Source organism: Equus przewalskii, chromosome 23 (genome assembly GCF_037783145.1).
Source record: "Equus przewalskii isolate Varuska chromosome 23, EquPr2, whole genome shotgun sequence".
In the NCBI taxonomy this organism is placed as follows: domain Eukaryota; kingdom Metazoa; phylum Chordata; class Mammalia; order Perissodactyla; family Equidae; genus Equus; species Equus przewalskii.
Genome location: NC_091853.1, coordinates 21,119,844 through 21,144,087, shown reverse-complemented (window position 1 = coordinate 21,144,087; position 24,244 = coordinate 21,119,844). Strand labels below are relative to the sequence as shown.

The 24,244-nt window shown below is 41.3% G+C and overlaps 1 long non-coding RNA gene across 3 annotated transcripts in view; it reads right to left on the bottom strand.

Annotated features, from left to right (window-relative positions):
• The window catches only part of LOC103547753 (uncharacterized), a 168,285-nt gene that overhangs the window by 137,623 nt on the left and 6,418 nt on the right, over positions 1-24,244 (bottom strand). For 2 of the 3 annotated variants that reach the window (XR_011532225.1, XR_544088.2), the window contains exon 2: positions 8,862-9,032. This is a non-coding gene — a long non-coding RNA (uncharacterized lncRNA). Of the gene's footprint in view, positions 1-5,772; positions 5,961-8,861; positions 9,033-24,244 lie in introns of all 3 variants that reach the window. The other variant, XR_011532226.1, reaches the window with a different exon arrangement.

The following is a 24,244-nucleotide window of genomic DNA, read 5'->3' as shown; positions in this document are numbered from 1 at the left end:
ATCTCATCAACAAATAGATTTTTCATTTTTAAGTCATATTTTTAAAGGTATCACTATCAGCTGCCTATCAAACTAAGAAGAATAAAAGGCAGTTGTTATTTTTATTCAGTAGGAGTCTGAAATGTACCTCCTGTCCATTTGATGTGCACAGATTAGGTTCTCAGTTATGCAATCATCGGTGCAAACATCCCCTTAGACATGCTGAAGGCACAAGGTGGGAGACATTCATTTCAGTTACCTTTGCCCAGGCTTTATTTGTTCTGCAGATAATAAACTTTGGACTTCTTTACCCAACCAGTCACCTTGCACAAACAGTAAACTACCTCAAAACTTTCTGTTCACATGGGATCCTTGAGAAAACAAAATGAAAAAAAAGCATGATTAAAATCTACTTTCTTTGGTCAACATACTAAAGTTGAGCAATTTCTCGACATCTTAAAAGGGACTGCCCTGGCGTCAGATTGAGAATTAGTAAACTCCCTATTGATCAAATAACTGAAATCAGTAATAACTGGAGTCAGAATTCTGAGATCACAAAAGCTTGTTCTGTAACTATTTCCTGTTCCTCTATGTGGCATCATGAAGACCTTATCCACAGTTATCCTTTGTAACCAGTGGTTTCTAAGCTTCTGATCTAAAGTTTTGATAGAGGTCACACTCCTCTATCAATAAAAACATTTGAGGCATATCCAATCTAGGTATTTCTACTTATAAATTACCCATGCATTATTGTATTGTGTGCATCAAAAATACACACACCAAAAGATTCTTTATTTAAGATGAAATAAAAAATTAAAATAAATAGAAGGTTTAATATCTTCTCTCTGCACTAGGTCATCTTGGATTCTCTATGGGGTCTGGATATCCTACTTCTGATCCCACTACTTTAAGAATGTAATGACCCACCATCGTCCCAAACTCAATCACCACCTTGCCCTAATCAAAACCTGTTTTCAAGAAAAGATCTATGAGTCATTATTGTCTTATGTGAATAAGGACGCATCATTAATGCTTCCCAGAGGATTTTCATTTTAAGTCTATGTCTAATTGTGAGAAGTAAGCTTTATTTCATGTTAATGGAACATCAGGAATGTCAAAATAATTCACAATATTTGGAGGATAGAAAATGTTTCCTGGTGGCCTGAAATCAAACAAGTTAGGATACCCCTTATCTAGTGGATATGCAGCTGCAGCACCAAACTTTGTATATGAAAAGGTTTTAGGGACAGCAAATTGGTTAGAAGAGGGAAGAGTAGGGATGATACATTGGCTAGGAGATTTTCCCTGAGGCCAACCCCAAGTTTCTTCTTAAATTGTATGTTCATTTAGGGAGTCAGAGCAGAAGGATACTCAGACAACATAGGTCCTCCAAGCTATGCTTGTGGCTCCCTCATGACCGATAAAAACAAACCTGGATAAACTCCCATAAGGCCGACATGGAAATTCAAAGCCTTGGTTGCCTCAAGTTGAGGAGTTAAAGACTTCTATAATTCATGAAAAAAAGCATTTTGCCCCAAATAATCAATCACAAATACTTGCACAGCTCAAGTATTTATGTTTGTTATAAATTGATGAAAAGAATTTTCCCAGAGGAAAAGATGAGAAATAATCTAAATTATTTTCATCTTTGTGAATATGAAGTTGAAGTGCTTTAAAAATATGAATAATCCATTAGGCATATGTATTGATCTAATTCAACAGGTAATTATAAGATAATCTACTTGATTTTAACCCATAAAAATAGAAGGAAAGTGGAGCATGAAGCACGTCTATTAGCTATGGAGAGAATGTCTCCTGTGTATGTATGTAAACATATACTACACATGTAACATGTATGAATATATATATGTATATATGTGTGTATAGAGAAGCTCCTGCTATTCAGTTTACCATCCAGTTGGGCAAATCAGGTGCCCAAGTCATAAAGCGATATATCTATCAGCAGGCATAAAATAACAATGTAACACAAAACACATCAAATAAGCATGTGTTGGCGGAATGAAGAGTAGGATATAATTAAAATCTATTGTGAATTTCCAGAGAAAATAGGGACAGCCATTTCAGATAAATAAATTGGCATGAGAAATAGAAGTTTAATATAGCAAATCATACCCGGGGAACACAGGATTCACCAGCGTGAGAGCAGTATCCATACTGATGAAGTATGAGCTATGAAGTTAAAGTTAATGGACTGATAGAGGAGCCTTGTCATATGACAGTGAAACCAAAATTTAGTTTTGCCTGAAACATTCAGGTAATTAAGGTAAAGTACGTCTTATTGTTGTTGTTTTACTTAAAATATCCCCTATAATGTTCCTTTAGGCTACGAGAGATAACCTAGACATGCAGATGTAACATAAGAAGGCACTATATGATACTAGGTCCATAGTGGAGAATTAGACAAGTGTGCACAGGAATCCTGCCTGCTCTTGGACCTTTTCGGGCTTTGACCTTTGTTTCTGAAAGGTCAAGGTATCTCTTGTGTCATCATGAGCCCCCCACCCCCAGCCCTTCATAGCTGTCACCACTGAAATGGACATAAACTATGCCAAAAATGATAAGACCTGAGAATTGCTGAACAGCACCAATTCTTCTGTCAACATTCCTGTCCTGAAATCTCTTTTTACTTAACAAACCCAGATCACCTTCCTTTAATGACAAAAAGGAGAAGAAAACTGAGGCAAATAATCAATTACTTCTCTCCAAAAGATAATTCTCAGGAGGGAAACTGAAAGATACTGCCTATCTAGTTTCTCATATGTTTTCTGGGTTCCCCATTTTGCTTGTTATTGTCACAACTTGCTCCACCTGCACACGATCAGAACTGCTAAAAAGAATGGAAGCTCCTCAGGAGCAAAAGCTGACTTTTCAGCTTCTCTTATATTCCCTGTGACAAGTTCAGAAAGCTACTTTCAGCCTCCACACACAGCAGGAACTCAACATGTTAAGCGACAGACAAATACCCCAATTTTACTCAGTTTATGTTTTAAAGAATGCCTGGATGAATCAGCTCATCGAGTTGGTCATCAAGTTATGAATTAGATAATCACAGAGTTCATTCAATGTGGTTATTGAGAATGCCAACAGGACCAGACAACAAATTATCAAAATATTGATTTGCCAGTTTCATAACCAAATACACTTGGTGTTGAGATTTACTGTTCAGCAGAGGATGTGAAAACTGTCAAGTTGAACTAAAGTTAATTAAGAAAGATTTTAATCTCCACAAGGGCAGAGACTATGCCTGCTTTGTTCAACACTTTTTCCCCAGTCCCTATCACAGTGCCTGTCACATAGTAGGTACTTGTGGTAGCTTGCCATTTAGATGACCACTATCAATTCTTTCCTTCCTTGAATGCATAAGCCATTCCCCAATTGTGAGGTGGAATCTAGTATTTCTCCAACTCCTAGAATCTGGGTTGGCTGGTGACTGCTTTGACAAACAGAAGATAGAAGTGATCTGCATGACTTCTAAGGCTAGGTCTTAAGAGATTTGCATCTTCCGCCTGGATCTTTTAGAACACTTTCACTGGAGGAAGCTGGTCACAATATAAGAAAGCTGATAACCAAGAGACCAACAGTCTCTGAGGAAGCCCAAGCTAACCACTTGGAAAGAAGGAGATTCCTGACTAGCCCAATGCAGACGTGAGTAAAGAAACCTTTAGATGGGTCTAGCCTAAGCTACTGCAACCTGCAACCATATGAGAAACTCCAAGTAAAACTGCCCAGCCGAGCCCATCAACCTCAAGAACCAACAGTGATGATAAATTGTTGCATTAAGTCACTGGGTTTTGGAACTGTTTATTACAAGCAGTAGATACCTGCAACAGTGTTCAATGTTTATTGAATAAGTAAATTAATTGATAAAAGAAGCCATTTGGAATAAAGGTTCCCAAATGAACCCAATGAAATCCATTAAATAAATTATTAAGGTGATGTCAACAACAGTAAAGACCATCAGAAAATTGGACAACTCTGTGGATAATTAAGGCCAAGAGGAAATCTGCTACAGAGCAGAGAAAGTAATTTTTTTGAGAGTGGAATTTTCCAGATTCACTAACCATCTTGACTGTATTCGTCAGATGATTGCTGAACGCCCTACTTCCCTTTACACAAAGTAAACTCATGATTGTGTTTCAGCCATGATTCTAGGTGCAAAGTAGGAGAAAATATACTAACCAAGAAGGAACATGAGTAAGCTAGGCAAATAGACTTTGTGAAGCCTGACTTTTCTATGAAGACTCTAACTCTTCTCTCTATTCTTTTAATTTTGTAAAGTAGACTTTGGTCCAGGTACACCGTGTAAAACAACTAAATATAGCCAGAGATCAGGGTGGGTGGGAATGGAAAAGAGAGACTAAACGCTGGGCACTAGCAGCTGTTACATCATCACATCCCCCATAATTGTGCTATTATGCACACAGCATTCTTCAGTTGGATATGGTCACCACTTTATAATGATAAGAAGATTAATTAGTGACAATCCATATCTTTCATTTCTTTGATGGCTGTAAATAAGTCTGAGTCATTCTACCATTATTTTCGTCATGGGCACAATAGTCTTACCCTTTTTTTGATGAGGAAAATAAATGTCAGAGGGTGTCTGTAATCTTCTGCAGTCTTAACTTTGTGCCTTTTCAAATGAAATCATACCAGGGTCTGGCCTTCCCTTTCCTGAGTATCCTTTTCTTATGGGTGCACAGGTCCTTTCTAACACCCAAGCCCACCCCACCTCCTCCTCACCTATGGAATACTCCTCACCCTGCCCCAATGTAAACTTATAGACCCCACATTTCCAAAGAGATCCTAACTCTGCAAGAGCACAAAGGTTGGGTTCAGAACAAAATGACTAAAACATAGAAATACTTTGACTAAGTCTACACAACCAACAAAAAAATATATATGATTGAAGGTCTCCATGGGTCCAATAAACCAGACTACTGTCAAATCATCCTCCGTTTGGCTACGCAGACAGGACCCAGAGCTCAAACTTAAGGTCATTTGTTGAGAAAGCAGCTCTTCACGGTCACTCTGAGCAGGTCGGGAAGGAAAATGGCTTAAGTAGGGGCAGAATCTAGGGCAGTCATTAGGGAGAATTATCAGATTCCAGGGATAGGAGATCTTGAAATCTCACTTAAACACACGGGGATAACTTTATTTGCTATTGATTCTGTTGTCATTCCATTCAAATCAATTCAGAACAATTTTTTCTCTGGTATTGTCTGGCACCAGGGAATAGAGAATTTATTAAGATCTGCCCTCAAGAAAGAGTCAAGAGAAAACGGGTAAGGAGGGATGACCAACTTGAATTTCCCACGAGAAGGACAAGGAGCACTGGTACCAGACATTTTTTGAGACTCAGTAAATACCACCTTTGTCTTTCTAAGCTCCCCTCTGTACAACAAGGGCTGAAAGCCTGGAAACTACATTTCCCAGGCTTCCTTGCCAGGAGGGTTCTTGGTACAATCTGCCATTGAGAGGTGCTCTTGCAATCATTGGAAGGCGGAAGGGAAAAGCTATTTTCTTCTATCAGTAGCTACAAGCAGGTGTGTGGGCATTGGCAGACAGCAGACATGTGTCTATGCGTCAGCTTCTGAGCATCATCCTAAGACTCACCCCCTTGAGTGCTGCAGGCAGCTGAAATTATCAGTGGCAACTTGAGTTCCTGGTGATTCCTTCACTTCTGATTTCCTGAAAGTTAGTAACAACCTCCTTGACCTTCACTGCCTAGCTCTCCTAATGATTTGATTCTGTAAACCTCTAATTCCTTACCTTGAATTCCTTCCTTACTGAAATACTTCAAGCATATTAGTCATAATGGGATAGGGATGTTTCGGTACTAAACAACCCCCAAAATCTGAATAGTATAACAAAATACAAGTTATTTCCTGTTCAGGATGTAGGCTGAGTGGCTTCTATCTTGTAGCTACACCATCCGGAACACACATCCTCCAAGAGCCCTGTGGAAGAGGAGGAAAGAACATAGAGAAAGCATATTGGCACTCTTAACCTCCTGGACCAAAGGTGGCACAGCACTTCTGTTTACATTCCGTTACAAAGAATTGGTCCTACGGCCCCAATTAAATTGCAAAGGGGAGGGGATTACGATCTTCTCCTGTGCCCAGGAAGAAGAAATGGTTTGGTGAACACATTACATTCTATCTGCCACAAGAGGCTTCTATTTTTCTGACTAAATTTGATTGTTATATTTGGTACCAGATGTGGTGTCCTGTAACAAAACCCTAAAATATGTGGCACTGACTTTGTGGTCAAGTTGCTAGAAGCAGATATATTAGGAGGGATGGCTGGAGATCCATATCACACAGTGGAAAAACACTTGGCAAAACTGTTGCCTTTGGTAACTTCAAAGTTAGACCACGTGACTCTTGAGCTTTTACATGAAAAATAGCACGTGTTGGTTGTTATTGGCTGCTTTTGACAACATAACAGGAGAATAAGAGGATATCAGGAAATAATTAACTGGTTTTTAAGCACAGATAAAAAGAAAAAGCAATTGCTTCTAGAACTCCCTTCTGGTACCAATTTCTGTTTTAGTCAAGGTAAGTAATGCTTGTTGATAAAATAAACAATCCTCAAAAGCTCAGTGGCTTAACATATGAAAGTTTATTTCTTATATGTTACACAAAAAGTGTAATGTGACTATTCCTGGTTGGGCAGCTGTCCCAGGCTGCTCTCCTCCAAGCAGTGAATCAGGAATCCAGATTCTTTCCAGATAATGGCTCTACATCTTCTATATACAGGTGACATCAAGGTTGTCCTGGCATTATCCGGCCAGTAGATAGAGAGAGAGAGTGACAGAGAGAGAACAGCGCAACTATGTACAATCTTAACTGAGAACAAAAGTGACATACACCTCTTCAATTCAGCTCACATTCCACTGATAAGACCTAGTCACCTGGTCCCACAATCACTGCAAGAGAGGCTGGGAAACACAGTCTCTGGCTAAGCCACTGCTTCCCAGAAACAACTTTACACTGTGGAAGGGGAGGATCAATCTTCATTGGTCAGCTAGCCATCACTGTCGCAGTACTAGAAAGTTCTTTTCTTTTTTGCTGCTGTGTAATTTCTTTCCCCCACTTTAATAACATAGCTTCCTCTTGTTTTTTCCAACTTTTCTTTTGACATGTACTCTCTCTCTCTTTTGTCTCTTGTTTGATCTTACTTCCCTCTCTTATTTTACTGTTAATGATAATTAATCATAGCAATCTACTCTCTTCTCTGAGAAATTTCTAAGCATGAGGTCTAGAGTAAAAGATGGGCTGTCATCTCATCAAAACTGCGAAAGGCAGTCATTTCTGTGCCTTTTCCTTCCAACTCAGATCCCATCTTACTCTTACTGTTAGAAGTGATAGGCAGTGGAAGGGGGAGGTCAAAACAAATCTAATAGGGCAAACAAGATATCTGCAATAGTGTTGAGGCTTTCTACACTTCCTGTTCCATGTTCTTTGCCTTTTTCAGGTTTCATGCTGTCTTTGGGGGAAAAGTTCCAAGTGTTCAGTTCTTAACTTTTTATTCAGTTATTAATAGAGACCACGCATAACTGCTGGATGAGAATGGCAAAAGGGGTGTAGACAGTTGTCAACTGTTCAATAACACAAGTATAGTGTTGAGAGGGTTTTCTTTCACTCAGATGCAACTTCCATCCATTTTCAGTGTAAGGGAAGAAATAAATATACATTTTTGAAAATCTGAATCTTTTATTTTTAGTTTTTTGAATATTGAATTTTTAAAATGTGAAAATGACACACTCCTCCATGAGAGGTAACCAGCACAAGTAACTAATTCTTCCCCACAACCTACCTCACTCTATGCCTTATTTTCTGGGCTTAAGACAGAAGAATAAGATTTCAGTTCCAATCCCGATAGATCCTGTTCTTTGAAATAATCCCCAGTGTAATGAGTTGGGACTGGCTTGCTCAGAAATTTGAGTTTTCTAACTTTAACTGAAATCTATATTGAGCAAGCCTCGACTCTCTCAATTCTGTGTCATTATTTGGCAAAGAGTCCCCATAAAGTCATGGCTTCACAGCATCTTTCTATTTCTGTGTCTGCCCTCTTTTCTGGTAGGGGAGCTGACATGAGGCTAGACCCCTGGAGCCTTGACAAGCTTCTAGAGGCACTTTTGAGTATAAGAGCATCATTCAGTATATTTAGGGTAGCAAAAATAATAACAATACATAACATGCTTTATATGCTTGCCAGACATTGTGCAAACATTGTCTCACTTAATCCTCTCAAAAATGTTATGAGGCAAGTACTATTATTATCATCCCCATTTTATAGATGAAGAAACTGAGGCTTGAAGAAATTAAATCCCTTGTTGAGGAGATAGAGCTGTTGAATGTTACTTCAAGAACTTCAGCTTGGCTCTGACTGCAAAGGCCCATAGCTTAACCACTCTACTACCAGTCTATTTCCATAAAAACAATCCAATGAGTTAGCATTATCATGATGGGAGTGGGGCAGGGTCAATCAGCAGAAAATAAGAAAAAAAATGCAAATTTACAGAGAAATTAATCATAACAACCATAACAATTAGTAACATTTCTCGAGCACTTCGTATATGCCAGGCACTGTTCTAAATCCTTTACGTGGATGAACTCATGGCATCTTCTCAACAATCCTAAGAGGTAAGTGTTATTTATTATTATCATCCTAACTTTTTTTTTTTTTTGCAGAAACCAAAGCACAGAGGGATTAAGTTACAGGATCATACAATTAGCATTTAGCAGGATGTAGAGGAATTAAAATAAGAGCATAATGAATTTATCTGTCTTCCATGGAGAGAATAACGGACAAACTGGAAAGATAACTTTCGAAAGTTCTTCAGCGTAGCTTACCTTCTGTGATTTGCTCTCACAGTCAGAACTGTCCTTAGGTAATGAGAATCCAAAGGCCTGGCCCAACCTCTTTCCTCAATCTGAACATAGGAAGTTTTGGATGGCGCCTGTGTATCCTCATTCCTCCCTCACCAGACCAGGAGGGTTCCAGTGCCAAGGAGCTCTTCTGCCCTATTGAAAGCAAAGAATGGTTGCCTCTGAAATAAGTACAAAGAGCAAGCAAATTTAGTCAGTTTATGCAAAACACAAAATGGCATCTGCCATCTGGAAAAATATACCAAAGCCGTGAGCTGTCAAGCCCCTTTCAAGACTTTGGCATGTAAAATCAACATTTTTTTTTTTTTTTTTTAAGTCTGAAAGGTCCATGTGAACTCCCAGCTTCATTAAATGTAATTCCCGTTCATCCATTCCTGTCACTGGTCATCCACTCTCCCATCACACACACAGTTAAAAATATGTATAAATATATATTTATATGTCATATATTATTCTTTTTCCCTTCTCAGTGGTGCAAAGGTCTCTGAGAACAAGAACTTGACAACAGAGGGTTTTTAAAAAGAAGATAATAAAAAAATCCTTCATAATTATCTTCTTTTTTGCATTTAAAATGGTTTAAACAAACACACTTGCCCTTGTAATGCATACATATATATCTGGAATCTAGTTTGTCATTGACATTCCGGAGGCCCCAAATGGTGGGTTGATGTTGCTGCAGTCTTGATGATCACAAACTCCTAATATTGCCCCCAGCTGCACTCACTTGATGGACTTCAAGAGAGATGAGAACAAGGAGGGCTGCTCAGGCTTTGCCTTGGTGCCAGGCTGGATTAGAGGGCATCCAGGCAGAAATGTGTCCATCAGACAGGAGTGGAAATAAGATGCTGGCAATGCTTATTGAAGAGTTATGGTTAAATGGACAGGAATTGAGACCTGGAAAATCACTGATGTGGTTTAAAGGGGAGGCTGGTCAAACCAAATGGACTGAAAAGGGACAGAATCAGAGCCGAAGATGAAATTGTCTATGGTGTTGGAATCAAGGAAGCTGGAACAGGGTCAGGAATAGTAAGACAAGAACACTGGACCAACACATATGTAACAATAACTAAAACACAATAAGTGATTCCCATTAGATCACTAGATCGTTGTCATAACAACTCTATGAGGGAGATACTCTACATAGGAGAGAACTGGGGTCCAGAAAGATTAGGTTACACTGCTCTCTGTATTTAAGAAGACTGCCTAGCACATTGTGTATAGCTTAGACTAGAAGGATACAAACCATGAGACTATCAATTTTCCCCTGGTGGTAGAATGAGAGGTGACTTTTATTTAACGTATTGCTCTATATTTCCATATTCTCTATTTTATAATCAAAATGTTTTGAAAGGTTACTGAGAAAAGAAGCTAAAACTTGCTTAATGAAGGAAAGAAACTGAAAGTTGGTTAATGAAGAGAACTTGGTTTTCGCAGAAGCAGAAAACTCCATGAGGCCAGAGGTGGTGTGAGGATCTGAGTGGCAGCCAGGACCGGTCCTGATGCTGTTCAGACCAGAGTCTACTGCTGTCTGTGACTGATTGGGATACACTTTTCATCTGCAATCATTCAGCTCTTCCCAAGTCAATCCCCTTCCAAGGCTGAGGATCTGATTCCCAAGGTTAAACCTTGGGGAGAAGGGGATTGTACGGGGCAGGGATGATGGGCTGGAGAAGAGTTCACATCACCAGGGCTGATCTGATTAGAGCATCAGATTCTCCACTTCCTTTCTTAGCACAATCTATCTATGTCTAGTTGACTCACTCAGTCATCTCCCACCTCCGTTTAGATGCACCTGATGACAAAGTATCTTTAAGTTGCATTAAAATGAATGCTATTTTGATCATTTCTCTATTCTTTAAATTTAAGGAGACATGCTGAAGTTTCCTGGAAGTTGGTGTAACGTGTGTAGCCTGCTCCAATGGAAAGAGGCATAGCTTAGAGTCTGCCAGACAATTAAAATCCTAGCTCTGCTACTTATCAGCTGTGTGACCCTAGGCAATTTATTTAACTTCTTTGGACCTCAGTTTCCACATCGGTAAAATCCAAGATGCTAGTTAGAAGGACTGGATTGGCACAATAAATTATTATTATCAGCCACAGTGATAACACTAGATGCTATCACACATAAATTCCAGCAGAAGACCTATTCCTGCCACTTCTGAGAAGCTGCCAAGTTGCTAGAGAAATGATGTGACAGTGGACTCCAATATATTATTGAAATGACATTCTCCAACTCCGGGGGCTGAGGAGCTTGTTGCTATCACAGAACCCCCTTTAGGCCAGTCTTTTGAGTGTCACTTACACCAGTTTGGAAGTAATCTGCTTGCTCGCCCTTCCAGCAAAGGATGTCATGATCGGCTAATAGAAAGTGACAAGAAGGGATATAATGAATGAGAGGGAGTTAAAGTTTGGGATAAAAAAAAAAAGAGCCTTGTTCTTTTGGGGAATGCACAATGCTAAGCATACCATGTTAAATCGTGCGTGTCAAATAATGGACTAATTAAGAATCTTCATCCATTTTTTTCACATCTCATTTTTGTTGTCCTTTCAAAGATGTATTTTCAAATTAGCTCTTAGCTCTTTAAATAAGTCCCAAGGGGGAAGAAAAAGAAAAAACAAACCTTGTCTATCAGAGAAGCAAAAGATAAATGTAAAAGAAAATGCACAGGGAATGGAGATGGGGGCTTTGTGGGAGACGCTGGGAAGTTTCATAATCGTAGCAGCAACTTCTTGAATAATGGAATTTAATAACATATAATAAACTATGATCCAGGAGAACTCTGATTCAATCCCACTAATTGTTTGAGCCAGTGAAATGAAGGCAAAGTTTATAGTGCCAACACGCTGCTAATGCCACTGAACACCGCAGGGGACAGACAATTGTTCCCAGCTGCCTACCTCCTCACACCCAGAGGGCACATGGGCCCTGCCCTCCAAAGACCAGCCTGAATCTCCAACTTTCAATGACAATCCCAGTTCTAGGACTTTAAAGTCACAGAAATGTAATTCTTGCAATCAACAAACTATTGTATTAAGCAGAGAACAGAGGGGTAAGTAGTTACAAAGTCTCCAATTAGGTTATAAAGAATAATAACCAATACGCTTTCATGCTAATGCCAAAAAGTACAAAAACCTATAATAAATCTAATTGAGCACATGATCATAAGCACTGTTTTCCTACCTACATAGTTCTGCTATATTAAGATAGACTCCAAATAGAGAAACACATTCTTTTTCACTATTATTGAAAGAGCTTTTTTTTTTTCTTTTTAATTTGGATCATTTTACCAACGTCAAAAAATGGGAAGGTATAATTAAGAAAAAATGATTTTCTCTGTCGTTACTCATTGATTATATCTAAGCATAAAAATGAAGGGAGGAATTGAAGCAATTATCTGGATAATTCAGGTCTCCCCAAAAGATTAGAGGTTTCTAATAAAAACACATTGTTTTTTTACTGAATTATTAAGATAATAGCCTTAGTTTCCACTTTATGTGTGGACCTGTCTATTGATGAAAAGTCTTTTGTAATCATTTAAAAGGAGCTTTTTTTAGGTTTTTCTGACAATGAAGTGTATGATTTTTTTGTACCTAAACTTTAATGTATCTCAAAAACACACAGTCTAAAATTCTCCAGAACCTTTTGCAAAGCAGCTATTTAAATTACTAATCCTAAAAAACTGTTAAGAATAAGTATTACCTTTCCTTTCCCAAAAAGGTCCATGAAATCTTGGTTACAGTTGGGGGCACGAGGGGGAGTGAAATACCTCTGTAAACTGATCGTCTAAAAACAGGAAAATTAGCATTGTGCCACGGCTATGAGCAGCTAATAAAGAGAACATGGTTAAAAGAGATTAAGGTTCAAATTAAGGTCAGAAAAGAGACTGATTGAGGAAAACTGCCATGTTCCGTTGCATGGCAGTTTAAGTGAGACAGTTTCCCCCTGAATCAGTCTTAGGTTGAAAAATTACACTGTTGGGGTTAATAAAGAGGCCAGGCATTTGTTTGGACTGAGACTTCAATTAAAATGTTATTTGGGGCAGCCAGAGCTAATGTCTTGCTTAGAGGTAAACTGAACTGCCTTTTAAGAGGATGAAAAAAAGAAGAAGAAGAAGAAAAAAGACCACCTAATCTGTCAAAGACCCTGAATAACTGGCAGAAAGAATTGTGTTTGCTGGACCTGTGCCCAACTCAGCAGTGAGCATTCTTAAGGGTTTTGTGACATCATCTGAGGCAGCTGAGGTTTTCTGAGTTTTTGATTGTTGTATGGGGGGGAGGAATGTAACGTTCAGCTGAGCCTTCTTTGAGACAAAGAAAAAAATCTGGTTGGTGTAATATGCCAAGGCTTTTTTTTTAATGCCACAAAAGGGGTGGGACCAAGAATTCTGGGTCTTACTCTCATGACTGTACCCCAGAGACAAAAATTGATGAATACAGTTAATTGAATTTCTCAGTCCATACCAATTTGCTCACAGTTAAACAAAAACCACCAAAGTTTGCTTTCATTTCACTTCTTTAGGGTGAGCGAAAATCCACCCTGAATAAGCTCCTTCTCCTCTATATTCACTCCTATATTCCACAGAGATTCATTAAACATGTTTATTTTGGCCAGCATTGGGCATACCTTGGTCAACAAAGCAGACACATTTCCCAGCCTTTATGAGGCTTACAGTTCGAGGGAAGGGGGAGCAGTCAATAAGTAAAAAGACAAATAAACACATAATTACAAATTGGTAAGATTGAAGGAAACAGTGTGGAGATGAAGATCTATTCCGTTTCTCTCCAATCTTTTTCTTAACCAATCCCATGAGCAACAACTATTTGAAGACCTCATTATGAGTGCGTGGGGTGGTTGAGGAAGCTGGGTAATGATAGATATAAAATATGTGATTTTCTGTTGGGGAGTTAGGGATCTGGTCATGGAGATAAACAGGGTGATGCACAGAGAGAGAGGGGTGGGACAGCCAAAAGAGCATGGATTAGAGCCAAAATGAACTTAGAGTCTGGACTTTGATTGGTGTTTCTTGTCCAACGAGCGGTACAAACAAAGCAACAGACTCCCAAAGAACTGCAGAACCAGAAAGGGCCCCTGGGGCAGGGAAAGAGGCTGTGTCATGTGAGAAGTGGGGCCAAGTGACAGCACAAAAGAAAAGGTGCACCAGGGTCCAGGGAAGAGGAAGAGAATGGCTCCTGTGGCTCATTTCCTTCACGCTGTTCAATTTTTTTTTAAACCAAGTCTAGAGAATGGACCCAATTTGTCTGGATCTCACTGCAAACTGATGCCCGAAGTCCAGTTCTGTCATTCAAACTAAAGAAGATAATTATGAGAGCATGAATTCTCCTTCCCCCCATTCCGCAAAAATTAAAACAAAACAAAGCTAATGGAAGATGTTTCATCTTCAGAATATTCTTTAAGAAGATGTGTGGTTGAAAGAAAAGTGGTAGACAGTGCCTTAAGTCCGAGCCACACAGAGGCATAATGCAAAATGGGAAAGATAACACTTTGAAAACAAAATGCCAATAATGAGATCATTGCAATAGGAACAAGGGAACCAGCAAGCTGAGAAGTCACACAACATCATGAGTGCAACGTCTGTCCAAGTCGTGGCAAAATCTGCCAGGCCCAGATTGACTTCATTAGTCATTTAGAAGTACACAGATCACAGAAAAAATTATCCTCCTCCTCACTGAGAAATAGTTGATCATCAGTATAAATAGAAACTGATTAGAACACCAATTCTTCAAAGCATAAATATTTCATTCACCGACGAGTCGCAGTTCTGCCCATGGCAATTAAGAAGAAAGTATGCAACAATACCACACAAAAGGTGTGACTGTAATCAACTTTAACAGGGAATTAGGTTTGACGTGGATTCATACTGGACGTGGGGTAAACACACAGACGACATTATCCCAGATGCAGTCAGGGAACTTGGGGAGAAACAAGCATAACTATATAGCCCCGTTAGTCCTCTTCACTACCCTTAGCTCCTTCGGGTCTTCTGGAACCAATATGCTTCTCATTCAGCAAATATTTGTTACGTACTTTCTAGATGCCAGGTGCTATGTTGGGGATTGGGAATTCTATACTGAACAAGACAACCACAAGCCCTTTCCTCTTATAATCTCCAACTCATTTTCAGTCTCCTTACCCAGCTTAACTTTTTTCCAGAGTATTTGCCACTAGCTGACATTTATCATATCTTTATTTGTTTCTTGTTCATTGCCCCTCTTATGAGCTCCATGGGCAGGGACTTTGACTGTCTTACAGTATGGTATCCCTGACATCTAGGCCATATTAGGAGCTCAAAGAATATCTGTTGGATGAATAAGGCTTACGCTCAAATTACTTACTCATTTCACTTATGATAAGTAAAATAAAAGAAAACTATAGGTGGTATAAGCAAGTATCATTAGGGCTTCTAACCCAGGAAATGAGGGAGACCTTTCCTGGGCAAATGTCTTTTAAGTTAGACCCCAAATCAAGAGAGGGGTTTGTCTGGAGAAGGGGTTGGAAAGGCCTTTCAAAGAGAGGTAGCAACATGTATAAAGGTGCTTGTGGTGTTGCGATAACAGGAAAAAGGCCAGTGCCATGGAGACGTGGGGCGAGTGGGAAGAGTTTCAAGAGATGAGGCAGGAGCCGTGGACAGGAGGCAGATTATGTAAAATCTTGTAGGGCACATTCAGGATTTTGGACTTTATCCTAAGAGCAATATGAAAAGTTTTAAGCGGTGACATGATCACAATTCCCAATTCATGAATCTCCCTAATAAGCACAAAAGCGAGCATTTTAATCTGAGCATTCTGAAATCGACAGGGTGAAGAAACGGCTGAAATATTTCTGCATGTGGAGAACAGGGAAGTCTGAAGACTTATTTACTGAGTATATAGCAGAGGCATCACTTTATTAAGGCAACATGCAGAGGGTGGTAAGAACAAAAAGATGGGCGTCTCGGAAATGTGCATCCACGGAAAACTTGGAAGTGAGAAACTACAAATGAACATGTCTGCCTCTTTCCTGCTTGGAGGCCATCACTGCCACATAGGGCCCTTCTTGGTCTGCCAGGACAAACCTTTGCTGCCTCTTCCTCCACCAGCCCTGCCCTGGTGCTCTGAACTCCAGCAGGAAGAGTCCACCTCAGGCTCCTCCCGTACAGATGCGGTGTGTCCCCTCCACGCCTCGCACAAGCTGCCTGTCATTCTATCCCTCACTCCACCCTCATGGTGTCTCCTGACAAACTGTTGGTCTCCTGCCCAGGACCCAGCTCTAGGACATGACACACATCGTAGGTGCCCAATAAATATCTGTCAGATTAATGTTACACAGCGTGCTAAAATGTCACCCTTATTACACCTTTATAGCAAACACTAATTGAGTGGCTACTTTGTGCTAAGCACAGTGCTGAGGACTTTTTGTGCATTCTCACTTCATTTTCACAACAATCTGGTGAGGCAGATATTGTTGCTATCTCCAACTTGCAAACAAGGAAACTAAGGCTCAGAAAGGTAGAGTGACTTGCTTAAGATTTCTCTCACCATGCAACAGGGACATCAACTCACTTCTGTTCCTCTCCTAAGCCCATGGTCTGATTAATTACTTGCTGATGCTCACCTCCTCCCTGAAGGCTTCCTTGGTACTCCAAACCACCCCAAAGATAAGCCTCAGGGCTCCTAAAGTATTTTGTGGCAACGTATGATGTTCATAACTATCGTACCTAATGTCTTCCCAACAACACTCACAATCTGAGTGCCTCACATGGGTCTCATTTATCCTGGTATCACCAATGTCGAGAACAGTGTCTGGCACATGACAGGAGGGTAAATTAATATTTGTTGAGGAATAAATGGATGGACGAATAAGCCCAAGGCAATCTAATATAAATTCTAAATGCGCTCTTTGAGAAAACTCATTAAGAAAACACATTATACTCAAATCCAAACAGATAGCAGATAAATTGAAGAATGACCATTCGTATTAACAAAAATTCTACACTCCCCATCCTCTCCTCCATCTCTACCCACCACAATGTTCCTTTACTGGTTTCTCTGGTAAATTGAAAATCCGGCTCATTTTCAAAATGAGAGATACTCAAATTGTACCATTGCATAAGGGAGAAAGGGGAATCGTGAAGACTACGCATGAGTCATGGATTCCACGCACAAGCTGAGAGGACATGCAGCTGAGGAGCAAGCAGCAAAGGAACTTATTCACTGCCACCTGATTGTCCCTTAGAAGCATCAAAAAAGCTATACCTCATTTAAAAAGGCAGAAAGATGAGAGATACTGCTTTTTAAACTCGGAATAAGTCCCATAGAAACATTTAAGACATACAAAAGCTGAAATATTCCAAACCAACCACAATTCAGAAGTTGGAATCTCCCTGATGAGATTACTATACTAGAAACAACATGTTTATTGGCTCATAAAAGACATGTCACCTAACAATTCATAATAGGGGGTCTGAAGGAAATAACTCACCCATGGTGAAGTCAATGTTCAAATCAATATCCCTTGGGGAGAAAAATATTGCCCATTGATGGAGATTGATTTTTCTTTTCCTTAAGAAATTCTCAAAGGGTAAACAACATCTTTTTCATAGTGAATGTAACTAAACATGCCAATGTCTAAGGTCTACATTTCAAAAATTATTAGTCTAATTATAAATACCTTTCAACCTATTACAAAATAGATGACAGTTCCATATTTAAAAATCTCCTCTTAATATCCAAGCAACAGGACCACACAGACAACTTGATGTATGTCCTCTGCTTTATTTACCAGCATTCTTATTAGTGAGATAATTTGTGATCTTTTAAAAGAATCGAAAATTAGCATAAAAACTAAGAAAACTGGATCCTGGATTTGTTTACCTACAACTCAATAACGCCTAATTTTTAAAAATTTCTCACTGTTTCTCTCTTAGCTTTCCCAATCCCACCTGGACCCCCAAATGATTACAGCAACATTAAATCTAGCCATTTACCTACTGCCAGAAGTTTTAATGCACAAAGAGAAAAGAAGACTGACTTTAATTGGTTTTATATTTAATATGTTGCTCCAGGCTGGTGAATCTTTTAGACTTGTTTACAAGGCTACAGTAAATTATACTGTCTAAGTCACAGATTATCTTCTTAGGCCAAACATGTGACCGAAAGAAAGCTTGCCTTCTACCTTTTTAAAACTCAAAAGTTGCATGAGAAGGGACAGATGGATGATTTGTGGAAAAAAGAAATGCCACTCAATTAATGTTTGCTGAAAAGGGTGTCACAGATCATTGGCGGAATTTCTACACACTGGCAACTCCCTCAAGCAGCCAAAGATTAATTGAGCACCAAGACTACTGAGTTCTACGAGGAGAGGAGAATATGTGTTGGTGACTACAGAGACTGAGCTGTGAAACCAACAGAAGTGTAACTGGATGAACTATCTTTGACATGCTGGAGTAACACCACTGTTACCCCAGTAGCCAAACACACGATTTTTATTGTTTTTCTCCTGTTATGGTGATGGATTCATATCAAGCCACACTCTTGTACCCAACTCCTCCCATGTCCAAAAGAACATGTTTTTCAAGTAGCTTGAACATATAAAATTAGGAACAAAGTTCATGGATTGGCATATGGTCATGACCTACAACTTGACCTTAGGAAAAATTCAAACCACACTTAGTATACTGATTTTTCTCATCTAGTAGCATAACTACAAGCTTACGGTAACACACTAAATGCTGTACAGGAAAGCAACAAATCAAAGCAAAACAAAAACAAAAACTTAAAATTTAAAAAAACATGTAAGACCTAAGCTCCCCTTCCTAAAAATTTTCTTCCGCAGGAAGGAAAAAGAACTTGATCCACCAGAAGTACTGAAATCAAATACTTATTAGTCTTTTAATTTCCTGCTTATTTAAAATTCAAAAATTATTTCCATGCTTTGGTAGGGCTATGTGGTTGCTTCTCACTTAAACAGCATTTCTGTTTTTATCACAAAGTGAAGAGGAGCCAACACCGAGAAACAAGGAACAGGAATAGCAGCAGACACTGGGGATAAACTACAAACTAAGATGAGCAAAGGAGGGGAGAGAAAACATGGCCCTCTAGGAAAAATAAAGTAGTAACAATCTGAACACATCTGGGATTTGATTCAAACTGACCTGGAACCAGAATGAATCTCCAAGCTGTTCTGTACACAAAAAACACATACACACACACACACTGTGAGATTTCCAAAAGTGAAATTTCCAGCAGTTTTCCAAAAGAGTTAAGCTAAGCAAAGATTTCACTGGCAGGCACAGGAGTAACTTTACCCCTTTTACGGTGATCCATGAGCGGGGTCTATGGCAGGCTAAAGAGACCTTTCTACCGAAAGGTTCCACCTAACCCTCCCACTAAAGCAGGGTTGTGAAGGTGTCAGCAGGATTTGGCTGACTGGATCATTAATGGAGCTTCGGTTAATTATTGACTGATTAGGGATTTACCTTATCTTTCCATCAGGAGCCAGCTCAAGACTTAACGGTAAGCAATTTAGAGCCAGGGTGAACCTACCCATGTGCCTTTTTCTTCTCCTCCTGTGGGTCACTTTAGCTTGTCCTTCCCCATAATTCACATTCAGGTCAGAACCGCCAGTGTTTACAGTGTTTGGGAGTCCTCAAAAGGACTGGAAATGAGAGGGGCCAGGTGTATGGTAAGAAGAGTCCAGAGACACAGGCCTAGAGAAAGGCTGCCTTTGGCAAAACTTTGCTTATTGGTCCAGGTTTTCCCATTAAGTCTCTGGGAGAAAAGCAATGACTTTTTGTCTCTAAAAGTGTTGGTGAGACCCCCATGGGTGAGACTCAGCCCCCTACCCTGCAAGGCGGCCTCTCTGCTGAAGGCCTCTTGGCAAAGCCAGGGAACCAGCACAGGCAGCTCAGACCCAGCTGCCCCAGATAAGAGGTGGCCCGTGTTAATGTACAGGCTTCCTCTGCACCTCAGCAGGGCCTTCCTTTTCTAAACAGTCTCCCTTTAATGTTGGCGAATGTTGTTTTTCCATTGACTCAACATCTCGCCTCTGGTGGTAAGCCAGTGGGGAAAGTTGGAGCGGGGGAGGGAGGGGGAGAGCGGGACAGAGCGATGCCAAGGCAAAAGAGAGGGGCACGGGGAGCCACATTTCCAAACAAGCTAGACACCTGCTTTGGAAAGACAGGGACCAAGCCTAAAATTCTTGCTTCCTCTTGATTTAGATCAGCTTTTTGTTCCCTGTATGTCTGTGATGGGCCCTGGGACCCCTCCCCACGATGCTGCCCCCTGCGCCAGGAGCTAATTTAATGTGGAAACCACGGCCAGGGATTCCTAACTTTTCTGTATGAATATAACGGTCTTATCTGAAGGAAAGAATGAATAAGGGAGTTATTTGAGTATATTAAAGAGGGAAAAGAAATTCTAGGAAAGAGATGAGAGAGAGGATGAGAGGAAAGCAAGAGAGAAGAAGGGAATTAGAGGAAAACAGAGAAGAGGAAAAAGGGGAAAATGAGGGGGAAAAAATAAAGGCATGGAAATGAAAGGCAAAAAGAGAATAAAAGGATAAAACAAAAAATGAAAAGGAAAGAAGGACTGCAGAAAAACGAAATCTGAAATGAGACTTTTTTCCCAGAAGCCGGGTTTCTCAAGACACAGGGACTTTACCGGGTTGAAGACGGAAAGCAGTCGCTGCCCGGGCTTCTCCAGGCAATGCAAGGTCAAGGGGCATCTTCAAAACCAAATCTTGATTAGAGCCAGCTAAATGTTTTGACTTGAAGGAGACACGAAGGATTAAAAAGCGAAATAGACCAGCATGGGTAAGAATGAAACAGGAAAAGAAAGAAAATTAAAAAAAAAAAAAAAAAACTCATGGGAGACACAAAGGGAGTGATAGAAAACACTTCTGAATCAGCTAGTCATCTACTAACAAGCTGCAAAGATTTCCAATGACAAGTTGTCACATTAGTTTAGTGAAACTGAAGCAATGCTTATCCCCTTTCCTGTGCTTAATCTCTGCCTGCGTGCCACAAAAACATGCTACCACGTTTAATAGGATTAGTTTCGTTCACTTTCTCCCCCCACCCCTTTTATTTTTTACAATTCTATTTTCAGCAATCCAGGGACCCTTGAATTCATCGACTTCCTGCAGTGCACAGCAAAACCTGGCATGCATGGTTTTTACCCTTTAAAGACTTCATTTGAATCTGAAAAATGTAATTTTCTACCTTTTCTCCCCAATGAATTACTTTCTCCTCCTGGAAATCTCTACAGGTTGGGGGGTGAGGGAAGAGGTGTTGATGGTAAAAGGGTCAAGACAGAACCTGGGCTACAAAAATGTTGACAAAGCCCAAACCCTGCAGAGGCTTTGTGCCCTAGGAGAAACCGTCATGGCTCCGGCTGCAGACAAACCTGGGTTCCGATTCTAACTGCTATTCACTGGCTTTGTGGCCTTGAGCAAGTGCTGAAACCTTTCCTAGCCTCAGTTTACATCCATGCAGGCACCAAGTAGGGATAATTCCTCCCAGGACTGTTGAGAGAACTATATGGAATACACTTCGTTTCCTTACTTCTAAGATTCACTTTTTTCCATATTTTATTAATATTCCTGAAATTAATATGTCTCACAATTGATTGTACATTTACAGTCATAGTGTTTTCCTTTTCTCCCAAAGGCCATCTTTAAATAGATGGTGTGTCTTATAATCTACGGCATTTTAGAATTAAGAAAATGAGATGAGTCTACAGCATCTGGTATAGTTCTGACCTAGGAAGTCCTCAATAAATGCTAGAATTGTCTATCATGGCTTATCACCAGGCCTGTTCACCTCCTTCCCATATTCTCACTGAAAGACCACTTTGGAATATGGGAAAAAAGAGGTGTTGGCACTCTTGCCCCTCATCCAGATTCTTCTGGACTAGTGCTCCTAACTGAGGTTTCAGAAACCCAACTACATCAAACAGAGAATAATTGTCCACCGGTGTTGGGTAAGAACCAAAATCATCCAGTTCACTCTGCTCCCTCAACAGGGTCATCAACTGCCATGCTTTGCAGAGTGTCGAAAAGAGTAATTATCTGTTGACTTGACTTACCCCATTTTCTTTGCGTCCACTTTGGGTCATGCACTCCCTCCTGCCCTCTTCCGGCTCCCCGAAGGTACCACCACCAGAAGATTAACATTGAGGAGATAAAGGGGTGGACTCGCCTTATCCAGGAGGGCAAAGGATGGGGCCTAGGAGGACCTGGGGCAGTGAGGGAGCAACACTGGGCCTAGGGTGGGGATGGAGGGGACGTGGAGCTGGGAGAAAGGAGGAAGCTGGCAGCCCGGCCTGTGCAGGCCTCTGCAGGAGAAGGCCCTGCAGGGGGGCGCCAAGGGCCAGGCCCCACAGTCGGAGAGGCGAGAGGGGGAGACGCCGAGTCCTGCGGCCGCCTACACATGCCCACATACGCACACACACAGCGCCCCCGAGAGGAGAACCTGGGATGCTCGCCCCGGGGAGGCAGCGGCCGCGAGCTGGGGTTCCAGGCCGTCCAGCGAGGGCCCGAGGCGCCAAGACGCGGCGCCCTCCCTTCACCCGGGCTGGAGCTGAGGCCAAATTCAGGCTCCCGCCACGTCCTTTCTCCTCCCTCCCCCTCCGCCCCTCCCACCACCCTTCCTCACCCCGTCTGCCCAGAGGAGCCTCCTCGGGTAGGGGAAGCGGAGCTCCTCGCCCACTCCCGCTCTCCTGCACGCCCCGCCCCCCATACTCCCCCCATCGCACTCCCACCCCGCCCTCTCACCTTCACTCCCTCGCCCCCCCTACACACTACCCTCACCCCCCCACTCACCTTCTGCAGGACATCCACTCCCCTACTCCTATCCCCTAATCGTACTCTCTCCTCACCCCCACCCAGCACCCGCCCTTCCCACCCCCCACCTACACTCTACCTCTACCCCTCCCTGCCCCTCCATACTCTGTCCCCCACTCACACTCTTCCCCTCTCAGCCTCTGCCCCTGTCCCCCTCCCCCACAAGTGTTGCCGAAAGCGCCTCTTCCTCCGTGAGAGTGCCTGGGGTAAGAAACCGGAAATTGTTACCTGTCTCCCTACAGCTTGGCCCCAGATGTGTGTTTCTCTGTAGTTGTCTTGAGGTCCTTTGTTTTGTCCCCAAGAGTCACAGCGCACCCCCCCCACACACACACAGAGTAGCCACAGAGCAGGGATTTTCCACTTTTGCCCCAAGATATCCACAAACCCTGGAAGGACAGACATCTAGGGGTGATGCTCAGCCTCCCCCTCATTCAGGGAATAGCCTGCTCCCAACCCCGGGTTCATTCACTAGAGGCAGGGCCCACAGATGCCCCAAGCCGCTGGCAATCTCTTCCTTACCCCTCCTCAGAAATACACGTGATTACTTATCTCAAGCCTTCCGAGGTACCAGCAAAATGCCTTTCTTGGGATGTTTAATTAGCCACTCACAGCTTTCTCCAGTTCTAAAATTGTCAGCCTTCTTGATCTGTTCTCTGCTGGTTCAGTCTATTCCGTTTCTCTGGCTTTCTTCCCCTCACACTACCGCAGAGTCGCTGGCACCTTCTCCCCATCCTTCCTTCCCTTCTCACAGCTGTCTTAGGCTGGGCTCTCCCTTCACTACCTTGTCGTGTGCTTCTATTCACTGGTTTGAACATAATTTTATTTTATGAAGGGCTGTATTTTACATAGATTTGGGGGAGTTGTTCATTCAGACATGTAAAAACATATGACTGATGACATACGTGTTTGTTTTAGTTTTACTTAGGAACGTTGACCTTTTTTTGTCCTTCTTGTTGTTCCCTCCTTGAATAGAACTTTTTGTCCTGTGGTTTCATTGGTCTGATGGGTGGCTTCTGTAGAAAGGTTTGCCATCTATAAAGCAGGGAAGGCGAAAGGACCAAAAACAGAAAGAAAAAAGCAGACTTCAGATTGGTAAACGCCTCTGTCTGCCAGTGGGCCTGATGGATGGCTCTAGGCCCAAGAGCACAGGGCCTAGGTTCCAAACATGCACCAGTTCTATTTTTATGGCCTAAAAGGTGGGAGGTGAGCATATAAATGCCCAAAGTCACAACTATGATGAGCCAAAAAGTGCATACTTGTACATATCAAATGACAATCCAGTTGCCTTCACCAAAATATTGGGGGGAGGCCACCTGTTTAGGAGTACAGGTCTGCACAAATAAGCACACACGTTTGTAGACAAAATAGGGTGCAATTATTGAGCACTCAGGTGCTGAGCAATTTTACTTGCGAAAAAAAAGTCTCTCAACAACTTTTTGAGTTGGATATTTTCCCCACTTCACAGATGAGCAGAACTGAGGCTCAAATAGACAGATTAACACACCCA